Source organism: Cibotium barometz, chromosome 19, assembly GCF_041138505.1.
Source record: "Cibotium barometz isolate CiBa-2024 chromosome 19, ASM4113850v1, whole genome shotgun sequence".
Taxonomy (NCBI): domain Eukaryota; kingdom Viridiplantae; phylum Streptophyta; class Polypodiopsida; order Cyatheales; family Cibotiaceae; genus Cibotium; species Cibotium barometz.
The window spans coordinates 20510207-20520237 of NC_141064.1; positions in this window are offsets into that span (position 1 = coordinate 20510207).

Sequence of the window (10031 nt, forward strand, 5' to 3'; positions counted from 1 at the left end):
CAAACTAGCTCTGGAAGAAGTGGTGCGGAGCACTCTGCTCCCTTTCCCTTACCACGGTCTTGAATTGTCATTGGGGTGGCAACATTTGGTTTGCAAGGTTTTACAGGTGATGTAGAGGGATTCAGCTTATGTTTAGGGACCCAAATCTGGTCATTCCCTTCGTAGTAGCCTTGGGCTACTAATAATTTTTTAGGAATCCAACGTGATGTTACGTTGCCTTTTCTCGGGTGGGTAGCTTCTTTCCTTCTACAAGGCTTCTTGTCTGAACGAGATTGAGCAGGGGAGGTAGCTGTTTAACGAAGCTTTTGGGACCCATTTGTATGTACTCTTTGGTATAGTAAGCGGAGCCTTGGAGACCACACTGCCTATTTCCACTCTTGGCGTTGAAGCGTTAGAGGGGTGGCAAACATTCAAAGATGGTTTTGCCACTTGACTTTGTGATTTTTCGTTATCTAGCATTTTGTCTAGAGTTGATGACTTAGGTGCGGGATTTTGAGCGGTCAGACCGAGAGCGGATTCTTGCGTTGTAACTCGCCTAGTTGCCCAATCAATATTGCACTTGGTGGCTAACATCCATTTGCGCCCTAAGTTTATAGTCCCCTCCATGGTACCAACAGGCATAACCAAAAAGCTTTGAATTACGGCCCCCTTGTCATAGGCAACCGGAGTGTGCAAAATTCCTGAGACAGGGGTTTTCTTCTTGTTGATACCTTTAACTTGGATAGCACTCTTGGATAAAGGTGGTTTTTCAAGTTGACACCACATGCCATATGATAGCAAATTGTGTTGAGCTCCTGTATCCAATAATGCATTACACAGTACCTCCCCGTAAGGACTCTGTAACTCAATTGGGTATCTTAGAGGCGGGTCAGATTCCAGTGAATCCTCCTCTACCTCCTTAAAAAATGCTTGCGTAATCTCCAAGTTGGCTTCTCGTTGTGCTGTTGACATTCTTTGGCTTCAATTCTTGCTTGTATCTTCTTAAGCTCAGCTTGTTCTTTAGCTGCCTTCTTCTGATGGATTACATGTAACTCCTCTTGGCTCAGGGGGTCATAGTATCTTTTGAATTTACTCCCATTAAGGAATCCAATGGTTTCAACTCCATCGAGAGTCTCCACTCGGATGGTACCTTGCGGGGTAATTTCACATACTCTATATGGTCCCTTACCAGCATATTTGAGCTTCTTTTTTTCGTTACGCACTTCATACATCAGGACTTTATCCCCCAACTTTGATGTCCTTTTCTTTCAGGTGGCGATCAAACCATTTTTCCTTCTATCCTTCTCCACAAGGGCATTGTACACCGCCAATTGTCTTTCTTCGTTTAGCCGCTCAAGGATATACAAACGCTCTACTAAGGGATTACCATCCCAACCCTCTTGAGTAGCAACACGAAGACTAGGAATGACAAATTCCCACGGTATGACTGCTTCTTGGCCATATACCATCTTGAATGGTGTGCAATTAATAGCCACTTTGTACGCAGTACGATAGGCCCATAAAGTTGTCGTAAGCTTTAGATCCCAATCCGTGTGATGAGCTTCAACAGTCTTTGTCAAAACAGAGATTAAGGTCTTGTTGGTACTCTCGGCTTGGCCATTTGCTTGCAGATAATAAGGAGTAGATTTATAATGGGATATCATGAAATTTGTTGTGAGCTCCTTAATCACTTCATTTATAAAATGCGTACCATTGTCGCTCACAAGTTCAAAAGGACAACCGAAGCGTGTGATTATATTTTCAAAGAGGAACTTGGCTGTTGTCCTCGCATCTGCCTTACGTGTCGCTTTCGCTTCAACCCATTTGGTCATATAGTCAGTGGGCCACAATAATATAGCGAGATTGTGTGTTGCGGGCCGCTGGGCTAATTGGACCTACGAAGTCTAAACCCCACTTTTCAAATGGTTGGTTTACTTTAATTGGATGTAGGGGCATCTAATCTTTCCGTTGGGGTTTCTTGTATCGTTGGCATTCATCACAACCCTTTACAAAAAGTGATGCATCTTGGAACATAGTGGGCCACCAATACCCTGATTGTAAGATCCTGATTGTAAGATCTTTCGCGCAGTTTAGTCTCCTGAGAAGTGACCATCGGCTACGCCCATATGTGCCTCTTGCAAAATGTATAGATACTCATCCTCTCGGGTACAACGCCTAAGAACGTCATCCTTTCCTCTTTTATAAAGAGTCCCGGCTACTATCAGGCAATAGGGTTCGCATTCCTTGATCAGCCTTCGAGCTAGATCTTTACGAAGCTCCTTTTGGGTGGAAAGCCATTAACCAAAAAGTTAACAATCTTCTCACTCCATTCAGGCATTGTCTCCACCATGAACAGGGAAGTGTCAGGTAAGTCATCATCAACTCCCGTAGGAGCTTCACCATTAGGTATGCGAGACAAATGATCAGCCATGACATAATTTTTGCCAGGTCTCACAAAAAAAGTGAAATCAAACTCAAGAAGAATCAATAACCATCGTGTGTTTCTTCTTGTGGAGCATGGTTTGTTTACCAGATACAACAATGCTTGATGATCCACATAGAAAACAAACTTGGTACATTCGCAAGATTGGAGCACTCGCAAAGGCCTTCTTTAATAGCTCATATGCACGGTCACAATCTTCGATCCAAATAAACTCGATGAGAAGCTTATACAATGGTTGAGCTATCTCGGTGGCGAAGAATAAAATAAACCTTCGATAATAACCAACATGGCCCATAAAGTGTCCCTTATAGTTGGTGGGTGGGGGCAATTCCAAAATGACCTTGATTTTACTCTCGTCGGTGGAAATCCCATTTTTGGACACTATATGCCCTAGAATAACTCCATGTTTAACCCAGAATTGGCATTTGAAAGGATTCAATGAGATGCGATATAATCTACACCTTTCAAATATTTTTCGTAAACACATCAAGTGCTCGTCCTCCCAAGAGGAATGAACACAAAGATCATCTAAGAAAGCTTCACAAAAGTCCCTTAGATATTCCTTAAAGGTTGTGTTTATCAATCGTTGGAATGTTGCAAGTGCATTGGTCAAGCCAAAAGCCATGACGCGAAAGGCAAACACTCCAAACTTCATGATAAATGCTGTTTTAGCTTAGTCCTCTACTGCTTGTGATCTGATTGTAACCACCAGAGTACCCATCGAAAAAGCTATATGCCTCCTTGCCTACTGCAACTCTTTCAAGCACATGTTCAGAATACGGCAAGCGGTAATGATCCCTTCTGGTGGTTACATTAACCTTTTTGAGATCAACGCACACTGAGTTTCCCACTCTTCTTTGGTATGATGACTATCGGAGAAACCCATTTTGAGTGCTCAATAGGGTATATGAATCCACATTTTATAAGCTTTTCAATTTCCTCTTGTACAATCTTTGCATACTTAGGATTCATTGGGTAGGGACGTTGCTAGACTGGTTTAGCAGTGCTAATCATTGGAATTGTGTGTTGCACCACAGAGGGTGGAACACCCTTCATATTATGATATGTCCAAGCAAATATGTCTTTGAATTCCTTAAGAAGTGTCTTAAGTGTAGCTTCCTCCGTCTGGGTGAGGTCCTGAGAGCAATAAAAACTGGGTTAGACTCCTCACCTAGATCTGCTAGTTCTATCTCCTTAACTACCGCCGGGCCATCGTAGACACCACTACACCCATTGGTAGGCGTTCGTTGGGCTTTTGTGTAGACGACTTTACGTTCCCCTGTGGTAAATGATTTTAAATGCTCGGGTGCGGGGTGTAAGTCTACTGGTTCTTGTTGTACCAGGCTTTTTTCTTTTAATTCCGCATCCTTTTGTTGCTGAGCTAACTCTTGGTTTTGCCGCCTTCTCGCAGTACAACTTAGTTTCGGCTTCTCTTCGATTTCTAATTGGGTGACGTCATGAGGCTGCAGAATACACCACATGACACTTTGGAGGTATTGTCCCCAATTATCCGCTAACTTCCGATGAGCGTCAATAGCTCCTACATAACTAAGCCATTTTGCAGTGGATCTCTCTTTGTTTATTGTAGTTCGTACATTAGCTCGATAGCGTTGTTGCTTATGTCTCATTTTCTTCTTACCAAGTTTTTGATTTTTGTTTCTATCAGATTCGGACTCACTTGGTCGATCTTCACTTGTGTCCCCCTCACTCTTGGATGAACTGCAGGAGAGGTCACTATCCTAGGCCTTGAGTACATTGCATCCACACTTGGGTGAATATTTGATTCATCTCCCCCATCAGGCTCAGAGTCAGTTTCTTCTTGAGATTCAGACTCAGAGTTGCATTGGTCAGAGTCTTCGCTACTTTCAGTGTCAGGGGAGTTTTCCACTTTCTTGCCACCACCAGGAGTCAAGTGCATAACACCTATTATGTTTACTGGCACTAATGGTGGCATATCTTGCCCCTCAGGCGTTACCCAACTTGTGCCTTTATTTTCCCATATGTCTATGGTTGCCGCTAGGTGTACCCAATCTACGTTATCCGACTCAGTCATATCCGGTAGGACATCCATATAAGGAGAATCTTTCCCATCATCAGTCTCTTTTTTGCATGTACAGCAATACTTTAATGGGGTTGAGTGAATAGTGGTATCCGATCGATTATTATCGATGATAACCTTGCTTCCTAGAGGATGCGCGCGACCATTCTCAAGTTCAACTCGAATGACAGACTCTTAGAATTGTAGGTAGACATGGTTTTTCGACCAGTCGTGCACCATTTGTGCTTCCCTCATGAAAGAACGTCCTAAGATCATTAGATATGACATAGGATGCTTGGAGAAATCCATTACAATGAAGGTATGTCTTACCTTGTATCCCAGAACCTTGATCTTGAGGTCCCTTAACATCCCAATAGGTTTAGCAATAGTTCCGTTTGCCATCTTAACCACTATGTTTGTGACTTCGAGGTGAGGTCTTCCCATAGATTCCCAATAGTTTTTAGTCACAATGCTCACTCCAGCACCACCATCAAGGATTCCCTTTAGAGTTAATCCCTTGGTAGTAATGGGGAGGGTTGCATTAGATTCGTCACCTTCAAAGTACTGTCCCAACTTGTTAACAGGTATTTCAACAACCGAGTCTTCATCTAGGTTGGGTTGTAGATCCCAATGTTCCCCTTCATCTTGAAGCATGTTGGGTCTATCCATATTTGCAAATTGTGGTAACCCCGCCTTCAATTCTCCATTGAGAAATGCCCGAAGAGCTAAGAATAGCTGAGGATCTCCGTATAACTTGGATATGATCGTGGTTCTGATTTCAGAGGACATGAAATCCATCAGTTTGGACACATTCACGAGATGTCGACGGACCCTGACTAAGGACTGGTGAAGATGGAATCGCTTCCTCTTCGATGGGGTCGGGCATTCCCTCACTAAACATTCTTTCCAACAGCACAGCAAGAAAGGTGTCTACCCACTTCCTAATGTCCTATCCTCACTTTCTTCCCGAATGAAACTAGGTATAGCTAACGGTTTATGGTTCATGTGAGGCTGAACTTGCGTAGGAAACACTGTGTCTGGAATTTTGATTTTTCTAGGGTTTGGCTCTAGTTCTCTTTGTGTTTCTTCCACCAAACCCCTTAAGTGTTGCACTTGTTCAATCTCCTCTACTGGGTTTGGGTAGGTTCCAATCTTTTTCTTGAGGGTTTTTGGCCCACTTGGCTTGTCTTTGGGAGTCTCAGTCAGTCCGGTTAGCCGAGAGGGCACTAGCTGACTTGGTTGTGGGGACGGAGAAGTTTCCTTTTGTTTCCCCTGATTTATGTATTCGCTTGATTCTCCTTCGTTGAGCTCCCGAGTGGGTTCCTCCCTTAAGGTAGTGGCTTTGGTCCCCATGGTTTCTATTGAATCAGAATCATCTTCAGGATCATTCATATACACGGGGTCGTCTCCTGTTCCTATGTTAGTCTTTGAACTAGGCTTGGAGCTCGTGGCATTAAGCGATCTCTTCCGTCGCATTTTCTTTTTCTTTGCTTGAGCAATTGATGCAGTATCCCTCTCTTCAAGAATGTAGTTTTGATTTTGAAGCATTGACCGTGTGACTACATTCGCGGGTACAACAGGTGTGATTCCTAGTGCCTCATTGGTGACCTCAACCATATTCAATGGCGTAATCTTAGGTGCACTAGGATTATGTGGTCATTGAGCAATCAAATGATCTATGCCACAACGATTACATGTAAGTACCGGCATTCTCGATGTGCTCCCTTGATTTGGTTGCATTTGAGTAGCGATCTTCTGTAGCCTATTAGGGCACTCTGCTACACGATGCGGTCCACCACAATCGTAGCATTGAAGAGGTGGTCTCCTCGCCAAGGTATTAAGGTTTTGCCCTCTTGTGGTGGCGAGAGCAGCCGCTTGATATACACGCTTGACTTGCCCAAAATGATCCTCCATGTAGTACTGGGGAGTCATTTCAAACGTATCAATTCCATATGGAACAGTGGGGTCTATATCCTCTTCATAATCCCCACACGCACTATGTGACTCACAACCCATCTAGTTTATAGGGGTAATCCTTGGATGTGGAGGTTGTGGTTCTAACACTGGCGGTGGTAACAACACAGGCTGGACCAAACTTGGGTTCCTTGGAACTATGTGTTGTGACGGTTGCTCGACAGGTGGTGCAGGCCATCAGTGCGGGTACTTGAGGTGTGTTTGACCAGGCTAGTGGTGCCTGAATTTCTAACATACGTTTAAGTACTAGACAATCCTTAGATTGATGGCCATACTTACCACATGCATTGCAATTCCCATTGAATTTGACTCTGAATATGGGACATTCACTCGTGCTATGTGGTCCTAAGCAAACCAAACACCATTGTTGCTCTCTTTTTGGGTACATATGGCTATTTTAAGGAGCTCAATTACCCCTAAAGTATTCTTGGAGAGCCTTAGTAAGTACAGACATTTCGGATATCTTGGGCTCCTTGCTTGGCAATAGGTTTTACAGTCATTGACTCGTGCCCAGATACTTGCAAACTAACAGATTTTGTCTCCGAAGACACCTCTTTACCTGCAATCATCAAGTTGTCTTCTAAAATAACTGGATTGCATTGGCAGCAGCAGTTTGACTGCTTCCCACGTCGTAAGACCTCTAATGACTAGGCCATTGTATATGTCCTCGTGGCGCAACCCTCGGATGAATCTATCAAGCAGTTGTTTGTTATTGAAGCGCTCATCGGGAGTACAGCGAGAATTTAGATGCTTTAATCGACTAATAAAATCTCTCACTGACTCCCCTTCCTCGCGTTCAGCTTTTTGGAGTTGAGATGCTACTCCCCAAAGCACACCCTCATGTATGTATTCTTTCAAGAACAATCTCTTGAGAGTGGGATAGTGAGTACGCTCTTCAACCCTTAAAGTTCGATACCAATCTCTGGCTTTTCCACTCAAGGTTAAGCCTAAGGCTTTACACTTATGTAGCTCATTGTGCTCTTCCAAGGAATCACACACGTGTTCAAAAACTTCAATGTGCTTCCTAACATCTTCGTTACCACTGAAGTTGTGAGTGAGCTTGGCCACTCGTACCGCCTTGTTTCTAGGTTCTCTCTCAGGCATGCCCCGCATGTTTTCTGTAATAGATCGTCCGATCGTCTGAGCAAACGCTGTGAGATCACCTAGGTGAGCAGGCACAGCTGGTGGAGGCACTTCTGGGATAGCCTGGTTGATAGGAGTTGGCGTTGGTCTTGGTATGTATGCAGCTGACGTAGGATATGATATGTGACTAGGCATAACTCCTCTTGGATAAGGGTTGTGATAAGGCATTCGTGGAGCATACGCCATTGGTATAAGAAGAGGCGTAGGCGCTACATGAGCATGAGTAGCGATAGGTACATATGATCGATATGCACTGGTACTACGCACTGTTGTAGGTATTGTACCACTAGGTAGCGGTGTTGTACTAACTACAGTGGTATAACAGGTGCACTTTCCGTCATGCTCATCATCGGAGTAGACATTTTGGATTCCCTAATGGAAAGTTGAGCCAAGGTTGGAAAGCTAAAGTTACTGCTCGTGGGCTCAACCTGCATTGAGACTCCAGGTGAAACAACATATAAAGGATCTATGGGACTCACCGAGGGAGTCTCCAATTGTGACAGGGTTGGTTGTTTGGCCTATCCAAAAATCTCATAGGGCCAGTGGAAACTAGGTTCACTCCCCTATTTTGCCTCTCGAATTGGATAATTCTATGAATAACCTCACATATCATTTGTTGTTGTTCATCTAGATTGGTGGCACTAGATGTAGATCGTATGACTTCTAACCAACCTACATGGTATGTGTAACCCGTGTATAGGTCAGTCAGAGTCTCCGTGTGTACATCATATTCCCAATTTTCATTGAGAAATATCCCATCGAAACTTGGCGTGCCAAACGGTTCTCTTGAAGTGGACGCAATGTCACTTCTTATGGATTGACTTCTAGGGACCTCTACTTTAAGGAGAGCGTCAGAAGGTGGTAGCTTAGCAAGGCCTTCATTAAATGAAATGGGTAGAATATCCACATGGACACTCTTTGGGAGGGCAGGGTCTACGTGAGATGTGAATGGCAAATCCACTTCCCCTCCTCCTTCGTTTACTTCACTTGTCGCATGTTCAGAGCGTGTAGCTCTACTAAAAGTCTCTATTAGACGACTAAACATGCTATAGATCCGGGTTGTGGGGCCCAAACTGGCATGTTTTGGTTTGCTTCCTTAGAGTTCTTGGTAGGGTGCCCTTCCATGACTTCAGAGTCACAGGACGAGTCACTAGCCACTATTCGTGGATCTTGGGTTGCACTTCCTTGGGTTTCAGCTGAAGGCCAAGATGCTAACGTGGAGGGATGGTGTAAGCCTACGTAAACTGAAACGCTTTCTAGTTGCTCAGACTCTAGCACCCGACCAGAGCGTAGATGCATGTGACGTGGGTACCCTATGGGCGTTGGTAACTACCCTTGAAGCCCACCCAAGTGGTTTCTCGGGTGTTTCGCACCCCGTTTTTACTTGTTTTTGTATTGTTTTCAACCCGTTTTTTACCCCCTTACTTATGGTCGAACCTGGACTAGGGCGTGTGATAGCTCGAGAGACGAGCGTATCGTTCAAGGGGTCCTAGCGTGCTTTACAGCATAGTGTTCGCCTATCGGGAGCTCTCGTGGTCCTCAGAACACTCTATTTGCTTGTGGGGGAAAGGTGAAGGCTTTATCCCACATGCTCACTCCACTCCTTGGGGGGTGGACTACATATAGAGCTCCACTTCCCTATAGCTTTGACTTGAAAGAAAGCTATGGAGGATCACTCTCCTATATATATATATATCAAAAAACCGAGGCCGGGGTCGGGGTCAATTGGCGGTTTTTTCTTTTTAAAAATTTTTTCCAAATAAAAAATTTCTCTTTCCGCTCCACGCGGGTTTTAGCTTCGTTTGTTTGTTTTTTTAAATTTATTATTTTTATTTTTATTTTTATTTTTGAAAAAAAAATATTTTAGGATTAGGGTTGCCGCAGCAGCGCCTTGCTGCTGTTTGGGCGCAGAACTGAGGGAGCAGCCCTCGTTCCATAGCGCAGAAAACGGAATAACACACACACTCACAGCGCGCAAAACAGATATATGACTAGGTGGAACAGAATTACAGAAAAACGAATTGCAGGAAACGAAAATGTCAACACCATACACACAATCACACCTCTCTATGCCTTTCCTACAGTATAAATTTCACTTCACGTAGAAGCCCGAGCTGCAAACTGGAGCTTGGTGCAGGGCATTTCCCCTGCAGCTCCCCGGGCAGGCGGCGCCAAAAATGTGCACTTTTGCCGCACGAGTCGGAGTTGGGACTTGCCGAACACCGTATGCGAGCCACGAATGGCTACAAGCATACAACTAGAAACTAGCAAGCTGAAACAAGAAGCAAAGGTGTGTCACTCACTCACCGCTCAAACCGCCGTCGTGAAGGATTCTCGCGTCGCAGTGAAGAAGGAGCCGCCGTCGCTGCTCTACCGCCTTGCCACCACTATGCCGCCACACAGTGCTCGATCGCTCTCTCTCTCTCTCTCTCTCTCTCTCACACACACACACAC